This window comes from Balaenoptera physalus, assembly GCF_965194825.1.
Source record: "Balaenoptera physalus genome assembly, chromosome: 9".
Lineage (NCBI taxonomy): Eukaryota > Metazoa > Chordata > Mammalia > Artiodactyla > Balaenopteridae > Balaenoptera > Balaenoptera physalus.
Window position 1 is genome coordinate 97,317,473 of NC_138888.1, and position 19,459 is coordinate 97,336,931.

Below are 19,459 nucleotides of genomic sequence, written 5' to 3' on the forward strand. Positions count from 1 at the left end.
TGTGCTTGTGTAAGGCAGAGAGTTCCTTGAATGCCAGAACAGTGTTCATTTGTCTTTGGATCTCAAGCACCAATAGAGTGGCTACCTAGTAGATGTTCAATAGATCTTCCTGATAAGTAAATCCTGCGACCAGAAACTGCCAGTGAGGGACCATATGATAAGTGAATGGGTGTCAGCTAAAAAATATTATAATTCGAGGTGGCACTAGAATGGGGAAAAAATGGATTTGAAGTAAAAAATAATGAAAAGAGCTGGATTCAAGTTCTGGTCCCCATAAATTACTGCTGTATGGCCTAGAGGTGAGCACTGTGTCTTCAGTGGAAAAAAGTGGGGTGGGGAGAGGTGAGGGAGGGTTAAAAAATTACCACGTAAAAAGATTAGAAGAGGATCATTGATTTTTAGGTAATTTTTTTCAGTCATTCAAAAAAAAATTAAGTTCTTACTCTATGTCAGGCACTGTTGTTTATAGGTGATGGAAGGAAAGTTTCATTCTCAGGGAGCTTACATTCTAGTGATCTATTACATTATGTCATATTATGTTATACGTGAAATGTTATATTTTTCTACTTCATGCTACGTAGTATGCAGTATATTAGATAATATTGTATTGATTGATAGCTTAGAAAATACGTTAAATCGTGAGATATTATAATAAGCAGTATGAAGAAAAATAAATAGTCGTCAGGCAATGGTGCTGCCATTTTAGATGAGGTGATGAGGGAGGTGACCCTTGAGGAGAACGTTGAATGAGGCAGGAGAGGAAGTCAAGGAAGAAATAGGTCTGGAGTATTCCAGGCAGAGCAAATCTCAAATAAAAGGTCCTGAGGAACAACTCGGGTTTATTTCTTCAAGAAAAAAAAATAAGAAGTCCTGTGTGATTGAGGGTGGAGAGTCAGGCAAAGAGTAGAAGGAGAGGATGACAGAGAGCGAGGCAGAGGCCAGACTATGGAAGGGCTTTTTTTTAGAGTCATCAACCCATAGATACCAGCGAAAGTAAACAGAGAAGAACGATTTTCGATGACTGAACCCTGGAGAACAGCTGAGTTTGGGATTCGGCATCTGGACGAGTATACAGCCGCGGAGACCCAGGAGTGGGCGTTGAGCTGGGGAAGAATGGGGAGAACGTGCCTCTCACACAGCAAGTATTTGAAGAAGCATGAGTCACCGTCTGTGCCCAATTCCCCTGCAAGACTGAGGAAGACGAAGACTGAAACCACCCTTTGTACTCATGCCCTCCCCAGGAACAGTTTAGTGAAGTGGTGGAGACAGAAGCTGCCTGTAGCTGATTCGAAAGAGAATACGAAACAAGGACTTTGGGACAGAGAACAAAATACTCTCTCGAGAACGAGAGATGAAGAAATGGAGCTAACGAAGGATGAGCCCATGCAGTAAAGGAAGCATTTTTTTTTCCCCAGGATGGGAGATATTATACCACACTTGTAAGAAAGACAGACGGATGTGACAGATGGAGCGTGTGACGGGCAGAGTGTCTGGGAGAGCAAACTCAGGTGAGCCACGGTCACAGGTACGGTGGATGCTGAGGGTGAGTGGAGAATAAGAGCCATATTGTCTGTGAGCTTATCAAGTTTACAGTCTCATGTTTCCAACCCTAATTGCTGCTGAAAGCACTTTGCATTCAATCGAGATGGAGCTATAACCTAATACTTTCTTGGCTCTTTTAAAGTCATACCCCATTTAAACAGCTGATAGTTGCATACCATAGAGACCAAAGACAGGGAACAGTCCCTGTTCCTCCTCTAAGTCAGTTTTTCTCATGACCAGTGGAGTATTGACAAATATTTAACCACCAACCCTCTGGAGGGAAAAACACCCTAATTTGCAGTAATTGCCAATTATTGTAGTGTCAATACTCTTGCCATGGTCAATTTCAAGTTACTAACTATGGAACAGCCAGCTTGCAGCATTCCGAAATATTTCACAAGCAGCTCAGACAAGTCAGTAGAAGCTGGCTGCAGCATTCCACCCTCTAAGCTTCCTGAAGATAAGAAATGTGTCTGGTCCACTTTCTCTCTCTTTAGGCACTAAGCACATTGATTTATCTAGTAGAGCCACACACCAAATATTTGGGGAAGGAAAGAAGAAAGGGCAGATACTCTGATCAATAGCTGAGATAAATGTCATCTGTGAGCCACTCGGCTTAGGACACACCTCCCCATTCTACCTACCTGGCTCTTTGCCTCACATGTCTTATCTTAAATGTTGCCTCGATAGAAATGCCTTTCTACTGATTCTATCCAAGCAGTCCCCGCAGTTATTTCATAACTCTGCACTCTGTTACTTTTTTTCATAGTACTCATTGTGATCTATCATTTTCCACAATTTATTTCCTTCCCAATTTACCCCACCATACTATAATTCCCAAACAAGATGGGACCATGTTTATTGTATTTCCAGTGCGTAACTAGCAGCGTGAATGGGGCCTGACTCATACGACACACTTAATAAAAATATACTTTGAACAAATAGGTGGTTTTACATGATTTATTAGTAAAAAGCAAGCTATTTAACGAAATGCTAATCTTATTGGTAAATTATTTTGATATCTACAATACCATTAGGATACTTCGTTTTGCACTTTTCTTCTTTGTCAATTATCAGAGTAGGAAGTTAGTGTTACTAAAATGTTCATCAACTTTGTTTTCTACACAAAGATGTCACTGTCATTTGGAAACTGTAATTTTACGTGGTTTTATATTCGAGAATGTTATCTATGTTCTCTCTGCTTTTCATCTAAATTTACATACACACACTAACAGCCATACATGTATTAAAGATGGAAGCAAGTACCAGCAGACAAAAGTTTGGACTCATCCTGCTAATAATCACGAGGGAGTATAAATTTCTATATAGAAGTAAAATACCAAAGACTCCTTTCCTGTTATATCCACAGTCCTCAAGCCTGTCTTATAGAGTGTTGCTTACCTGCTTCTATGCCCTTTGCGCATGCTGTTTGCTCTGCCCTTTGCTCAGGTTGTTTGCTTTGAACCATCCTCCTCGTCGCAGTCTCCACTCATCAAAATTCTATTATCCAACAGATTTCATCTCTACTGCTCTCTCTAACCATGAAGTGTTTCTCATTTTCATATATCACTCCTTAAAGAGACATTTGCTGAGACTGCTGCGTCTCTGGCACTAAGCAAGTACTAGGTACTCGGAGATAAATAAGATACAGCCCTGCCATGCGGAGCTGACTGTGTAGCTGGGGGGTCAGACCAGCAAGCCTAGTGGGCTTCACACAGGGTCAAATGCGAGGTTCTGGTCCAGAATGAGCTGTCAGAGAATGCTTCCTAGAAAAGAGTACCTCTCCTGAGTTACAGTCATGCTAGATGGATTTCCTCTTCATTCAGGTCCCGTAGGATGTTTCTTTTTCTTACGGCATTTGTAGAGTTCCTTATTTTATTATAGGCATTATGGGCATTTTTATATATTACGGATGTATAAAATATCCTTTTATTTTTATATGCGTGTGTATTTATTGTCACAATCGAGTTTGTTTCTCATTCGTGTCAATTAATTATTTTTCAGGTGGCCAACAAGGTGATTCAGGGACCCAGGCTCCTTCCACATATTGGCTGCTCCAAATACTCTGTTGGCTACTCTGAGTCTGGCCTGGAGATGAGGGGAGAGAGATCACCAGCAGAGAATCTCAGGGACAAGTTCAGAGGCCACGTGCAATGCTATATACATTCATTTGGCCAGAGGTAGGCACATGGCCCCAAGTAATTTGTACCTATTATCAAACTGTGAACTTGCTAAGGCTACTAATGTATAATGTAACTGCAAGACGCTTCAAAATACATTTATTTACAATAACTTGAGCATTTTTTCCTCTGGAAAAGAAGTTCAGAAAGTTTCATAATATACTTTTCAATAACGTTCTTGTGCACCATTTAATCTACACACCTGGCAGATGATCTTCAGTACCTTCCATGCTGGGGAGTGAGGCATCCAAGAGACATTTCTTCCTTGTGTTAAATGTGCAGCCAGGCCCAGCGCTAGCTGTGGGTCACCAGAAGGCTTGCCTGTTGAACATAACTCTTTCTGTCTGCTGGTTTGTAAACCGAATTCAGCATTGTGAAGTGAGATTTTTTTTTCCAGAATTTTATGGCATGTGGTATTTTTCAAAGCATTCATCCAAAAGAAACCTAGCTAAAAACTACCTATGATAATACCACCATGTCTCCCAGTTTTTGCCTTTAAAATCAAATGCATTTGTGTTACCATGCCCCCTAGGTAGAAACTGTCCCCGGGTACACTCCAGTAATACAGAGAAGGCCAGTGACAGCTGAAGGACTATTTTTTCCTAAACAACTGTGTAAATTGAGAATGGGCATAACCTCTAAAAAGTGGGTAACCGTGTTATTTATCATCTTGTAAGACTATGTAAATTAACATCAAGTCAGCTTATCAGCACAGTCAGCAGGAATTATATACATCGTGAATTTGATAAATATGGAACAGATACGTGAGGTGGAGAAGATCAATGTGTGCAATTCAAATAGTAACAGAGAATCATTTGCAGCTCTAATCCAGGAAACCTCACACATTCATTAGGCAAGGTGGTTTAATGGAAGAGATAGGTGTGAGAGTACATAGCTTTCCATTCCATTCAACTCTTTATAACCTGTGATCCTAAGGAAATCATTTAATAAATTCTCATCTAGACAGAGATCTAAAACACGTACTGTAATCATTAATTATAAGGATGTAAATTTACCTGCAACAGTACCTGATACAGGGAAGCCTCCTGAAGGAGCTATCGTCCAACTTAACTAATTTTATTTATTTATTTATTTATTTTTATACATCTTTATTGGAGAATAATTGTTTTACAATGTTGTGTTAGCTTCTGCTATACAACAAAGTGAATCAAAGTATATACACAGACACACACGCACACAAATGCAGACATTTTTGAAGAAAAGATATCTCCTATGAACTCCAATACCAAAGAATGACCATTATAAGATTTTGTTGTATTTGGCATATATTGTATGCATGTATGCATCTCAATATTTTATAAGTGGCAATATTTCAAAATATATTTTAAATATATGTGGGCATCGTATAGTTCTGTATGCTTATTTTTTAACTTAACATTAAGAATTTTCCGACTTTTCAGACATGATTTAGTTGAAAACAAAACTTAGAGCACATCAAATAAAGTTCTTTTGTCAGCCACAAATACTGAATTAACATAGCAAATATAAAATTAAAGGAAAAATATGCATGAACATACAAGATCAGAGGGACTCAGGACAGGAAGAAGAAATAATATTCAAAATATTTAAAAACCTGAATGGCATGGGGCACTGTATCTTTCAGAATCCACATCAGCCATGGAGCTGCTGGGCTAGGTATTACGCCGTTATTTGCTCAATTTTGGGGCCATCCACGGGGTCCTGGAGGAAAGGCTGAGTTAGGGGGGAAATGAAGGACTCTCAGGGGCAATGGCTGTTCACAAACAAGTACGGAAGTGTCAGGGAGAGGGAAATTTCCCCCTACCTTTCTTGAGTTCTTTTGGCTGGGGTAATAATTAAATTGACACAAGACAGATCAAAAGGAGAAAAGAAATTTAATTTGCTCACATGGAGGTCTCAGAGAAATAAGACCCCAAAAGTGGCCAAAGCAGGCAGCTTTTATACTTTTTAGATGAAAAAACAATAAATTTGTGAGGAATTGACTGGACAAAGAAACTTAGGGTCCTTAATTAATAAAGAATCTAAACAAGAGTTTGGGCTTGGAATAGTAAATTAGTAAAGAAGTAACGAAGTATGTTTATGTAGGCTTCTTGGCCCCAAATTCCTTATCTCTGGCAACAAGGGTATGGGAGATTTTGCTTCCTGCTTTCAGGGACACAGCAAGGAGGGTCAAAGTGTCCCTCTTGCATTGGCTGTTTCTTAAGTCATCTTAATTCAAAATAATCAATATACTGCTTTTGCATGTTTTGGGCTGGCCTGCCCTAAGCCCCAACAGAAGTAATTAAATATTTTGACAACCAGAAGGCAGAACAGTAGACCCAGCATGGTCTCATCCACGGCAGGAGCCAGGCAATCTAGGGGAACCTTAAGGACCTGCAATGAAATGAATAAACTATGACTATCTCATTCTTCTTTCCATCGATCTGAAAATATTCAAATTTGACGGAAAGACTCCATTGGCCTAGCTTGGGTCAAATGTCTATCCTGTGACTAAGAGAATACGGAACACCTAATCTCTTATGGGGAGAGATTTGGGGAAGTATAATTACCAAAACAAGATGGAATGAATATTGTCATTTGTGTGATACAATGATTCATTTAATTATTCCCCATTGTTGGACAATTAAGATGTTTCTAATTTTGTTATTGTATATAACACAGTATACCATATTTTATATATATAATACTAATACATATTATATATGTGTACATATATAATATGTATTAGTATTATATATAATTCTATAGCATCTTTGCTCCCTTCTCTGATTTTTAAAATGATTTTCCTAGGAGGAGATTACTAGATTAAACAGATATGAACATCATTAAGCTTTTCAGACATAATGGGAAATTGCTTTTCACAAAGATGGTACCAATTTATATCCTGATGAGCAATGATCAAAAATGCTCTCAAGAGCACTCGATACTACATTTAACAAATAATTTTTCGTGGTTGCAATGGGCCGGTAACCATTACAGTCTCCAGATAGACAGTGATAAACAGATGTCTCTGCTGGTGTAGAGCTTAAATTATAAATGCACAAGAGCATTTCAGAACTGAGGAATCCTATGAAGAAAATTAATCAGGGGAAGAAAATTAAAAGTTATTGTCATGTGAGTGTGGAGAACATTAGAAAAAGTGGCCAGGAAGGCCCCTCTGAGGAGGTGACATTTAAGCTGAATTCTGAACGATAAGAAAGATCTGTCACGTAAGATCAATGGGAAGAGCTTTCTAGACTGGGGGAAGGGCAAGTGCAAATGACCTGATGCAGGAAGGATTTTACTATATTTAATGAAGGAAATAAAGGCAGTGTTGTTGGAGGTGAATTAACAAAAGCAGGAAGAGATAAGAAGAGTAGGATGAGAGAGGGCCAGATAATGCAGCAGCTTCTATGCCCGAGGAAGAAGTTTCAGACTGCATTTAGTTGTTGAAATATTTTAAACAAGACATGGACATTTTATTAGTTTGCTAAGGCTGCCATTACAAAGCACCACAAACTGCATGGCTTAAGCAACAGAAATTTAATTCCTCACAATTCTGGAGGCTAGAAGTCCAAATCAAAGTGTTGGCAGGGTTGATTTCTTCTGAGACCCTCTCTCTTTGACTTGTAGATGACTATCTTTTTTCAACATCTTCTCATGGTCTTTCCTCTGTGCCAGTCCGTGTCTTAATCTCCTCTTGTAAAGACACCAGTTGTAGTGACCCATATGACCTTATTTTACCTTAATTACTTCTTTAAAAGTCCTACCTGGGGCTTCCCTGGTGGTGCAGTGGTTGAGAGTCCGCCTGCCAATGCAGGGGACACGCGTTCAGGCCCTGCTCTGGGAGGATCCCACGTGCCGCGGAGCAACTAGGCCCGTGAGCCACAACTACTGAGCCTGCGCGTCTGGAGCCTGTGCTCCGCAACAAGAGAGGCTGCGATAGTGAGAGGCCCGCGCACCGCAATGAAGAGTGGCCCCCACTCACTGCAACTAGAGAGAGCCCTGGCACAGAAACGAAGACCCAACACGGCCAAAAATAAAAAAATAAACTTGAAAAAAGGCCACAAGCAAAATTAAAAAAAAAAAAAAGTCCTACCTCCAATACAGACACGTTCTGAGGTCCTGGAGGTTAGGACTTCAACATATGAATTTGGGGTGATATAATTCAACCCGTAACAGACGTGACCTGATTCGCAATTTAAAAAAAAAAACAAAACTTCTCTACTTGCGTTGTGGAAAACAGATTGTAGAGAAACAGGAGTGGAAACAAGAAGATGCGTTAAAGGTGTTCACAGTAATTCAGGTAAAGGATGATAGAGATTAGAACAAAGGCTGTGGCAAGAAATGAAAACTATTAAACAGGTTTGGGATATATGTAGAGACAATAGAACCAGCAACTCTTCTCGGTAATATAGTAAACTTCAGTACCAAATAGCCTCACGTAGAGAGAGTTAAATACAAGAGAACTTTATTTCTCACTCATGTACCAATAAGTATGTATCTGGTGAAGTATTTTCCAAAGCATGTTCTGTGGAATATAATTAACGGAATCCTAAAAAAATGGATTCTCTGGTCCCTTAGGTTGAAAAATGTTGGTTTAAACAAGACAGTCTGATCTATTTACTGACAATTCTTGGAATCTTTAATTACTTTAAAGTACAGCACCAAGAAAAGACTACCTTTCCCAAAATTATTGATCAAGTAGTCTCCTTTGTTTAAGAAAACAGCGTGTGAGACTTGTGCACCAAAGAATGGCAATCTGGGAAGCAGTTGTCTATCTCTAATTAAGTATGAATCTGGTTATTACTTTAAGATACTTTTTATTATATTAGGTATGGAGCTTTCTATTCCTACTTTATCTAGTTTTGCTTTATTTAAATAATGAACTGGCATTACATTTAATCACAAAACACATAAAAAACTATTAAAAAAAAACTATTGATATTATCATGTATCTATTCTTCTCTAATCTATTGATAATGATATACTATACCAATAATTTTTGCAATATTATACCATCCTTTAACTCCTGGAATAAATTCTATTTTATTAGAGTGAATACTTCTTTCTAAGAACTGTAGAAATATGCCTATTAAGTATTTATCTAGAATTGATGTAACACACAAGTATAATTGCCCTATAATTTTTTTTGTGCTATTGTCAGCTTTTAGTATCATGATAATGCTGATTCACGAATGATTGAGTGAATCAATGGCTGTGCATTGTTTTTAATCATTTGGAACAGTTTATTATATTTAAATTTGAAAGTATGTCCTATGATGAACCTGGAGTTATTTCTATATGTAACTCTTTGAAAACTTTTTCAATTATTTACATGATTATTTCTATCTTTATTAGATTATCTCTACTTCCTTTTTTTCTGATTTTGCTTATTTTGACTAATTTTTAGTAATTTTTACTTTTAACATACTTGTCTACTTTGTGCATCTCTTCAAATTAATGAGCAAAAGCCATTACCTGGCTTTCCTTACACTTAACAAATCTCTGTAACTGCTGATACCTTCACATTCTCCTTTCTGCTTTTGTGTTGTGTTTCTCCTGTTTTCTATTTTTCTTAATTTTATTATAACTTTCATTAATTTTTCTATCTCATTGCTAGTGTTTTCTCAAAAAAACATATTTTGGATTTATAAATATTTAAATTTTCTCTTTGGTAATTTATTTGTCATATATTTTTATGTATGAAATCATTCTTTGTCCGCATTTATTTAAACAATATTAAGAGCTTAAGGTTGTAACAGACAAATACCTAGTGCATTTTCGGGCAGTCTGAATTATAAAACTCACTTGTCATTTTCTTTGACTTCTGATTTTTGTATATTAATTATGACTTAGTTACTTTAATCTTCTTCCATGATAATCATATGTATGTAATATTTTAAATTATGTAATAGTAATGTTTAAGTTTTTGAGAAATAAGCTTTTTTTTTTTTTTTTTTTTTTTTTTTTTTTTAACATCTTTATTGAAGTATAATTGCCTTACAATGGTGTGTTAGCTTCTGCTTTATAACAAAGTGAATCAGTTATACATATACAATATGTTCCCATTTCTCTTCCCTCTTGCATCTCCCTCCCTCCCACCCTCCCCATCCCATCCCTCTAGGTGGTCACAAAGCACCGAGCTGATCTCCCTGTGCTATGCGGCTGCTTCCCACTAGTTATCTATTTTACATTTGGTAGTGTATGTATGTCCATGACACTCTCTTACCCTGTCACATCTCACCCCACCCCCTCCCCATATCCTCAAGTCCATTCTCTAGTAGGTCTGTGTCTTTATTCCCGTCTTGCCACTAGGTTCTTCATGGCCTTTTTTTTTTTTTTCCCCTTAGATTCCGTATATATGTGTTAGCATACTGTATTTGTTTTTCTCTTTCTGACTTACTTCACTCTGTATGACAGACTCTAACTCCATCCACCTCATTACAAATACCTCCATTTCATTTCTTTTTATGGCTGAGTAATATTCCATTGTATATATGTGCCACATCTTCTTTATCCATTCATCTGTCGATGGACATTTAGGTTGCTTCCATGTCCTGGTTATTGTAAATAGAGCTGCAATGAACATTTTGGTACATGACTCTTTTTGAATTATGGTTTTCTCAGGGTATATGCCCAGTAGTGGGATTGCTGGGTCGTATGGTAGTTCTATTTGTAGTTTTTTAAGGAACCTCCATACTGTTCTCCATAGTGGCTGTATCAATTTACATTCCCACCAACAGTGCAAGAGTGTTCCCTTTCCTCCACACCCTCTCCAGCATTTATTGTTTCTAGATTTTTTGATGATGGCCATTCTGACCGGTGTGAGATGATATCTCATTGTAGTTTTGATTTGCATTTCTCTAATGATTAATGATGTTGAGCATTCTTTCATGTGTCTGTAGGCCATCTGTATATCTTCTTTGGAGAAATGTCTATTTAGGTCTTCTGCCCATTTTTGGATTGGGTTGTTCGTTTTTTTGTTATTGAGCTGCATGAGCTGCTTGTAAATCTTGGAGATTAATCCTTTGTCAGTTGCTTCATTTGCAAATATTTTCTCCCATTCTAATGGTTGTCTTTTGGTCTTGTTTATGGTTTCCTTTGCTGTGCAAAAGCTTTTAAGTTTCATTAGGTCCCATTTGTTTATTTGTGTTCTTATTTCCATTTCTCTGGGAGCTGGGTCAAAAAGAATCTTGCTGTGATGTATGTCATAGAGTGTTCTGCCTATGTTTTCCTCTAAGAGTTTGATAGTGTCTGCCCTTACACTTAGGTCTTTAATCCATTTTGAGTTTATTTTTGTGCATGGTGTCAGGGAGTGTTCTATTTTCATACTTTTACATGTACCTGTCCAATTTTCCCAGCACCACTTATTGAAGAGGCTGTCTTTTCTCCACTGTATATGCTTGCCTCCTTTATCAAAAATAAGGTGCCCATATGTGTGTGGGTTTATCTCTGGGCTTTCTATCCTGTTCCATTGATCTATATTTCTGTTTTTGTGCCAGTACCAAACTGTCTTGATTACTGAAGCTTTGTAATATAGTCTGAAGTCAGGGAGCCTGATTCCCCCAGCTCCATTTTTCGTTCTCAAGATTGCTTTGGCTATTCGGGGTCTTTTGTGTTTCCATACAAATTGTGAAATTGTTTGTTCTAGTTCTGTGAAAAATGCCAGTGGTAGTTTGATAGGGATTGCATTGAATCTGTAGATTGCTTTGGGTAGTAGAGTCATTTTCACAATGTTGATTCTTCCAATCCAGGAACATGGTATATCTCTCCATCTATTTGTATCATCTTTAATTTCTTTCATCAGTGTCTTATAATTTTCTGCATACAGGTCTTTTGTCTCCTTAGGTAGGTTTATTCCTAGATATTTTATTCTTTTTGTTGCAATGGTAAATGGGAGTGTTTTCTTAATTTCACTTTCAGATTTTTCGTCATTAGTGTATAGAAATGCAAGAGATTTCTGTGCATTAATTTTGTATCCTGCTACTTTACCAAATTCATTGATTAGCTCTAGGAGTTTTCTGGTAGCATCTTTAGGATTCTCTATGTATAGTATCATGTCATCTGCAAATAGTGACAGCTTTACTTCTTCTTTTCCGATTTGGATTCCTTTTATTTCTTTGTCTTCTCTGATTGCTGTGGCTAACACTTCCAAAACTATGTTGAATAATAGTGGAGAGAGTGGGCAACCTTGTCTTGTTCCTGATCTTAGTGGAAATGGTTTCAGTTTTTCACCATTGAGGACAATGTTGGCTGTGGGTTTGTCATATATGGCCTTTATTATGTTGAGGAAAGTTCCCTCTATGCCTACTTTCTGCAGGGCTTTTATCATAAATGGGTGTTGAATTTTGTCGAAAGCTTTCTCTGCATCTATTGAGATGATCATATGGTTTTTCTCCTTCAGTTTGTTAATATGATGTATCACGTTGATTGATTTGCGTATATTGAAGAATCCTTGCATTCCTGGGATAAACCCCACTTGATCATGGTGTATGATCCTTTTAATGTGCTGTTGGATTCTGTTTGCTAGTATTTTGTTGAGGATTTTTGCATCTATGTTCATCAGTGATATTGGCCTGTAGTTTTCTTTCTTTGTGACATCTTTGTCTGGTTTTGGTATCAGGGTGATGGTGGCCTCGTAGAATGAGTTTGGGAGTGTTCCTCCCTCTGCAATATTTTGGAAGAGTTTGAGAAGGATAGGTGTTAGCTCTTCTCTAAATGTTTGATAGAATTCACCTGTGAAGCCATCTGGTCCTGGGCTTTTGTTTGTTGGAAGGTTTTTAATCACAGTTTCAATTTCAGTGCTTGTGATTGGTCTGTTCATATTTTCTATTTCTTCCTGGTTCAGTCTCGGCAGTTTGTGCATTTCTAAGAATCTGTCCATTTCTTCCAGGTTGTCCATTTTATTGGCATAGAGTTGCTTGTAGTAATCTCTCATGATCTTTTGTATTTCTGCAGTGTCAGTGGTTACTTCTCCTTTTTCATTTCTAATTCTATTGATCTGAGTCTTCTCCCTTTTTCTCTTGATGAGTCTGGCTAATGGTTTATCAATTTTGTTTATCTTCTCGAAGAACCAGCTTTTAGTTTCATTGATTTTTGCTATTGTTTCCTTCATTTCTTTTTCATTTATTTCTGACCTGATCTTTATAATTTCTTTCCTTCTGCTGGCTTTGGGGTTTTTTTGTTCTTCTTTCTCTAATTGCTTTAGGTGCAAGGTTAGGTTGTTTATTCGAGATGTTTCCTGTTTCTTGAGGTAGGCTTGTATTGCTATAAACTTCCCTCTTAGCACTGCTTTTGCTGCGTCCCATAGGTTTTGGGTCGTCGTATCTCCATTGTCATTTGTTTCTAGGTATTTTTTGATTTCCCCTTTGATTTCTTCAGTGATCACTTCGTTATTAAGTAATGTATTGTGTAGCCTCCATGTGTTTGTATTTTTTACAGATCTTTTCCTGTAATTGATATCTAGTCTCATAGCATTGTGGTCGGAAAAGATACTTGATACGATTTCAATTTTCTTAAATTTACCAAGGCTTGATTTGTGACCCAAGATATGATCTATCCTGGAGAATGTTCCATGAGCACTTGAGAAAAATGTGTATTCTGTTGTTTTTGGATGGAATGTCCTATAAATATCAATTAAGTCCATCTTGTTTAATGTATCATTTAAAGCTTGTGTTTCCTTATTTATTTTCATTTTGGATGATCTGTCCATTGGTGAGAGTGGGGTGTTAAAGTCCCCTACTATGATTGTGTTGCTGTCGATTTCCCCTTTTATGGCTGTTAGTATTTGCCTTATGTATTGAGGTGCTCCTATGTTGGGTGCATAAATATTTACAATTGTTATACCTTCCTCTTGGATCAATCCCTTGATCATTATATAGTGTCCTTCTTTGTCTCTTGTAATAGTCTTTATTTTAAAGTCTATTTTGTCTGATATGAGAATTGCTACTCCAGCTTTCTTTTGATTTCCATTTGCATGGAATATCTTTTTCCATCCCCTCACTTTCAGTCTATATGTGTCTCTAGGTCTGAAGTGGGTCTCTTGTAGACAGCATATATATGGGTCTTGTTTTTGTATCCATTCAGCCAGCCTGTGTCTTTTGGTGGGAGCATTTAATCCATTTACATTCAAGGTAATTATCGATATGTATGTTCCTATTCCCATTTTCTTAAATGTTTTGGGTTTGTTATTGTAGGTGTTTTCCTTCTCTTGTGTTTCCTGCCTAGAGAAGTTCCTTTAGCATTTGTTGTAAAGCTGGTTTGGTGGTGCTGAACTCTCTCAGCTTTTGCTTGTCTGTAAAGGTTTTAATTTCTCCATCGAATCTGAATGAGATCCTTGCTGGGTAGTGTAATCTTGGTTGCAGGTTTTTCTCCTTCATCACTTTAAGTATATCCTGCCACTCCCTTCTGGCTTGCAGAGTTTCTGCTGAAAGATCAGATGTTAACCTTATGGGGATTCCCTTGTGTGTTATTTGTTTTTTTTCCCTTGCTGCCTTTAATATGTTTTCCTTATATTTAATTTTTGATAGTTTGATTAATATGTGTCTTGGTGTGTTTCTCCTTGGGTTTATCCTGTATGGGACTCTCTGTGCTTCCAGGACTTGATTAACTATTTCCTTTCCCATATTAGGGAAGTTTTCAACTATAATCTCTTCAAATATCTTCTCAGTCCCTTTCTTTTTCTCTTCTTCTTCTGAGACCCCTATAATTCGAATGTTGGCGCGTTTAATGTTGTCCCAGAGGTCTCTGAGACTGTCCTCAGTTCTTTTCATTCTTTTTTCTTTATCCTGCTCTGCAGTAGTTATTTCCACCATTTTATCTTCCAGGTCACTTATCCTTTCTTCTGCCTCAGTTATTCTGCTATTGATCCCATCTAGAGTATTTTTAATTTCATTTATTGTGGTTTTCATCATTGCTTGGTTCCTCTTTAGTTCTTCTACGTCCTTGTTAAATGTTTCTTGCATTTTGTCTATTCTATTTCCTAGATTTTGGATCATCCTTACTATCATTATTCTGAATTCTTTTTCAGGTAGACTACCTATTTCCTCTTCATTTGTTAAGTCTGGTATGTTCTGACCCTGCTCCTTCATCTGCTGTGTGTTTTTCTGTCGTCTCATTTTGCTTATCTTACTGTGTTTGGGGTCTCCTTTTCACAGGCTACAGGTTCGTAGTTCCTGTTGTTTTTGGTATCTGTCCCCAGTGGTTAAGGTTGGTTCAGTGGGTTGTGTAGGCTTCCTGGTGGAGGGAACTAGTGCCTGAGCTCTGGTGGATGAGGTTGGATCTTGTCTTTCTGGTGGGCACGTCCACGTCTGGTGGTGTATTTTGGGGTGTCTGTGGCCTTATTATGATTTTAGGCAGCCTCTCTGCTAATGGATGGGGCTGTGTTCCTGTCTTGCTAGTTGTTTGGCATAGGGTGTCCAGCACTGTAGCTTGCTGGTCGTTGAGTGAAGCTGGGTCTTGATGTTGAGATGGAGATCTCTGAGAGATTTTTACCGTTTGGTATTACGTGAAGCTGGGAGGTCTCTTGTGGACCAGTGTCCTGAAGTTGGCTCTCCCACCTCAGAGGCACGGCCCTGATGCCTGGCTGGAGCACCAAGAGCCTTTCGTCCACACGGCTCAGAGTAAAAGGGAGAAAAAATAGAAAGAAAGAAAGAAAGAAAGAAAGAGGCTATAATATAGTGAAGTAAAATAAAGCTATTGTAAAGCAAAGCTATACAGACAAAATCGCACCCAGAAGCATATACATATACACTCACAAATAAAGGAAAAGGGGAAAAATTAATATATCCTGCTCCCAAAGTCCACCTCCTGAATTTGGGATGATTCGTTGTCTATTCAGGTATTCACCAGATGCAGGCACATCAAGTTGTTTGTGGAGTTTTAATCCGCTGCTTCTAAGGCTGCTGGGAGAGATTTCCCCTTATCTTCCCTGTTCGCACAGTTCCTGGGGTTCAGCTTTGGATTTGGACCCGCCTCTGCGTGTAGGTCGCCTGAGGGCGTCTATTCCCCGCACAGACAGGACGGGGTTAAAGGAGCAGCTGCTTCGGGGGCTCTGGCTCACTCAGGCCGCGGGGAGGGAGGTGTACAGAGGAGGCGGGGTGAGCCTGCGGCGGCCGAGGCCGGCGTGACGTTGCAGCAGCCTGAGGTGGGCAGTGCGTTCTCCCGGGGAACTTGTCCCCGGATCACGGGACCCTGGCAGTGGCGGGCTGCACAGGCTCCCGGGAGGGGCGATGTGGAGAGTGACCTGTGCTCACACACAGGCTTTTTGGAGGCGGCAGCAGCAGCCCCAGCGTCTCACGCCCGTCTCTGGGGTCCGTGCTGATCGCCGCGGCTCGCGCCTTTCTCTGGAGTTCGTTTAGGCGGCACTCTGAATCCCCTCTCCTTGCGCGCCGCGAAACAAAGAGGCAAGAAAAAGTCTCTTGCCTCTTCGGCAGCTGCAGACTTTTTCCCGGTCTCCCTCCCAGCCAGCTGTTGTGCGCTAATCCCTTCAGGCTGTGTTCACGCTGCCAGCCCCAGTCCTCTCCCTGCGATCCAACCGAAACCGAAACCGGAGCCTCAGCTCCCAGCCCCGCCCGCCCCGGCGGGGGAGCAGACAAGCCTCTCGGGCTGGAGAGTGCTGCTCGGCGCCGAGCCTCTGTGCGGGAATCTCTCCGTTTTTCCCTCTGCGCCCCTGTTGCTGTGGGATCCGCGCTGGTAGCTGCGGCTCGCGCCCGTCTCTGAAGTTCGTTTAGGCAGCGCTCTGAATCCCCTCTCCTCGCGCACCAGGAAACAAAGAGGGAAGAAAAAGTCTCTTGCCTCTTCGGCAGCTGCAGACTTTTTCCCGGACTCCCTCCCGGCTAGCTGTGGTGCACTAACCCCTTCAGGCTGTGTTCACGCCGCCAACCCCAGTCCTCTCCCTGCGATCCGACCGAAGTCCGAAGCCCGAGCCTCAGCTCCCAGCCCCGCCCGCCCCGGCGGGTGAGCAGACAAGCCTCTCAGGCTGGAGAGTGCTGGTCGGCACCGCTCCTCTGTGCGGGAATCTCTCCGCTTTGCCCTCCGCACCCCTGTGGCTGCGCTCTCCTCCGTGGCTCCGAAGCTTCCCCCCTCCGCCACCCGCAGTCTCCGCCCGCGAAGGGGCTTCCTAGTGCGTGGAAATCTTTCCTCCTTCACGGCTCCCTCCCACTAGTGCAGGTGCCGTCCCTATTCTTTTGTCTCTGTTATTTCTTTTTTCTTTTGCCCTACCCAAGTACGGGGGGAGTTTCTTGCCTTTTTGGAGGTCGGACGTTTTCTGCCAGCGTTCAGTGGGTGTTCTGTAGGAGCAGTTCCACGTGTAGATGTATTTCTACTGTATCTGTGGGAAGGAAGGTGATCTCCGCGTCTTACTCTTCCGCCATCTTCCCGAGGACCTCGAGAAATAAGCTTTTATCCATATTTTTTGAATTATCAACATCAAATATAATTTTGACTACTGCATATATCAATACTGTTCAACACTCTATTACTTTTCCCATCTCTCTACTTTATAATTTCAAGCTATGTAACCTGGTTATCTTCATTGGATTATTATTTCATTAAGCATAGTTTAAAATATATTTTTATATTTTCAGTTGTATTAATGGTACTATCGTCCTTCTATTTCAATAGTCCCTTTCCTTTTTTGATTTTCTTCTTCAGCCCATCTTTTTGTTAGTTGGCATGTATGTTCACAAAAGTTTTTCCCAGTGGCGTGCAGATGACAATGGAGTTTTTCTTGGAGTAGAAAGAACCTACTTCTGCCTCTTTCCTTACTGGTCATTTCGTGCTCTCCCGGAGGCTTACGTATAAACTAGTATAAACTAGCCAAAGAACATTTCTTAATCCAGCATGTTAATTCTATGGTTAGGGTGATTCCTCATGAAAACTAGCAAACCATTGGTCAATATCTTGCACTTCTAATTTTCTTGATATTTGTGAATTTTTAAGTGAGTTTTAAACATGGGAAGTTAGAGGAATTAGCCTCAATCAAACTCTAAATTATAACTAAATGTTTAAGGTTAAAAATAAGACAATATCTGTGCGATTGTTTTGTCTGTATTGCAAGGGTCTGAAAACCTTTTCTACAAAGGGTCAGATTGTAAGTATTTTAGGCTTTGTGGGACATACAACCACTGTCACAATGACTCAACTCTGCTACTGCTGTGTGAAAGCAGCTCTAGAGAATATGTAAACAAGCACATGTGGCTGTGTTCCTATAAAACTTTATTTTCAACGTCAGGTGGTATGCCAGATTTTGTTCCAAGAGCAGTTTTTTGCTGACCCTTCCTGTATACAATTACAATATTGTGATTTAAATGAGATTATTCTGTGAAACAGTTTATTATTAAGTTTCTGTGTCTGACGTGAGGCATTGGGATATTTATAATAATTCACAATTTAATAAAATTTTCAGATTTTAGTCATGTGTATAGTCTGAAGACCATAAAGTGATTATAACCTTTGTTTTCAGTATAAATAGCTCAGCTACAATGCATTGATTCATAGTTTTTTACTGAAATAATGATAGACAAGATGTATATGATAAGTTTCCTATGGAATGTACGATTGGTGAGAGTAGCTGATTTTCCTTAATTACTATACTCAGTGAATTCTTATTCTCAAGGGAATGAATCTTGGCTTGAGGAAGCCCATTGGTAAGAGAGATCTTCTGTACTGTTGCTAATTAATAAGAAGAAAGGTTAGATTAAGATTAAATTAAGTCACAGGCAATCCAAACACGTACTTCCTGTTTGGTTAAATGTGTGTTGAGGGTCGGGGAGAGCTGTGAAGGTAAGAGTAAGATAAGATGCTGTAACACTGGAGTCTGCGTCAGGCCTCTGAAAGCATTCCCTTGCCCACTTGGTAAATTCTTTTACACCAATTCCATAAATGAACATAACTCAGGGATTTTTGTTTGCCCATTTGTTTTCAGGATTGCGTTAGTTTACAATTGCTGTGTAACATATTATCAGAAACTTGGTGGCTTAAAACAACATAAGTTTATTTTCTTTCAGTTCTGGAGGTCAGAAGTCTGAGATGTCTCACTGGGCTGAAATGAAGGTGTTGGCAAAGCTCCTTCTGTTGGCTCCAGGAGAAATCCTGTTTCTTTGCCTTTTCTAGCTTCCAGACGTCACTCACATTCCTTGGCTTGTGGCCACCTTCCTCCATCTTCAAAGCCAACAGTAGAGGGACGTGTTCTCACATCACATCAATCTGACCTTCTCTTCTGCCTCCTTCTTTCACTTGTAAGGACCCTTGTGATTACTTTAAGCTCACCTGGATAATCCAAAATAATCTCCCTATCTTAATGTTAGCTGATTAGCAACCTTAATTCCATCTGTGAACTTTATTCCCCTTTGTCATATAGCCTAACATAATCACAAGTTCCAGGAATTAGGAGTTGGCCATCTTTGGGAGACCAGTATTCTGCCAAACGTAAGGATCAAATTATGCACAAAATTAAGTAAACTGAATTGAATTTTCCTATAGAAGAGTTGATCCACATTGAATTTTCCTATAGAAGAGTTGATCCGCCCTGAGCCATCCTTACATCTGAAGATGTAAGGCCTAAAGAGCAAGGCCATAAATTTGCTGGAGATCTAGAATATGTACTAATTTTTTAATACAAAAGCCCTAATTTGGATACATTATCATTTACTTAGTGGTTAAAAGCATGGCCCTGAAATAATAGAACCTGGGTTCACACACTAGCACCACCATTTACTGGCTGTATGGCTTTTGGTAAATCACTTAGCCCTAGG

The 19,459-nt window shown here is 39.5% G+C and overlaps 1 long non-coding RNA gene across 3 annotated transcripts in view; it reads left to right on the top strand.

Annotated features, from left to right (window-relative positions):
• Positions 1-206: 206 nt before the first annotated feature.
• Positions 207-19,459, top strand: part of LOC309666661 — a 46,530-nt gene continuing 27,277 nt past the window's right edge. For all 3 annotated transcript variants that reach the window (XR_014267209.1, XR_014267210.1, XR_014267211.1), the window contains exons 1-2: positions 207-1,508; positions 3,547-3,722. This is a non-coding gene — a long non-coding RNA (uncharacterized lncRNA). The remainder of the gene's footprint in view (positions 1,509-3,546; positions 3,723-19,459) is intronic.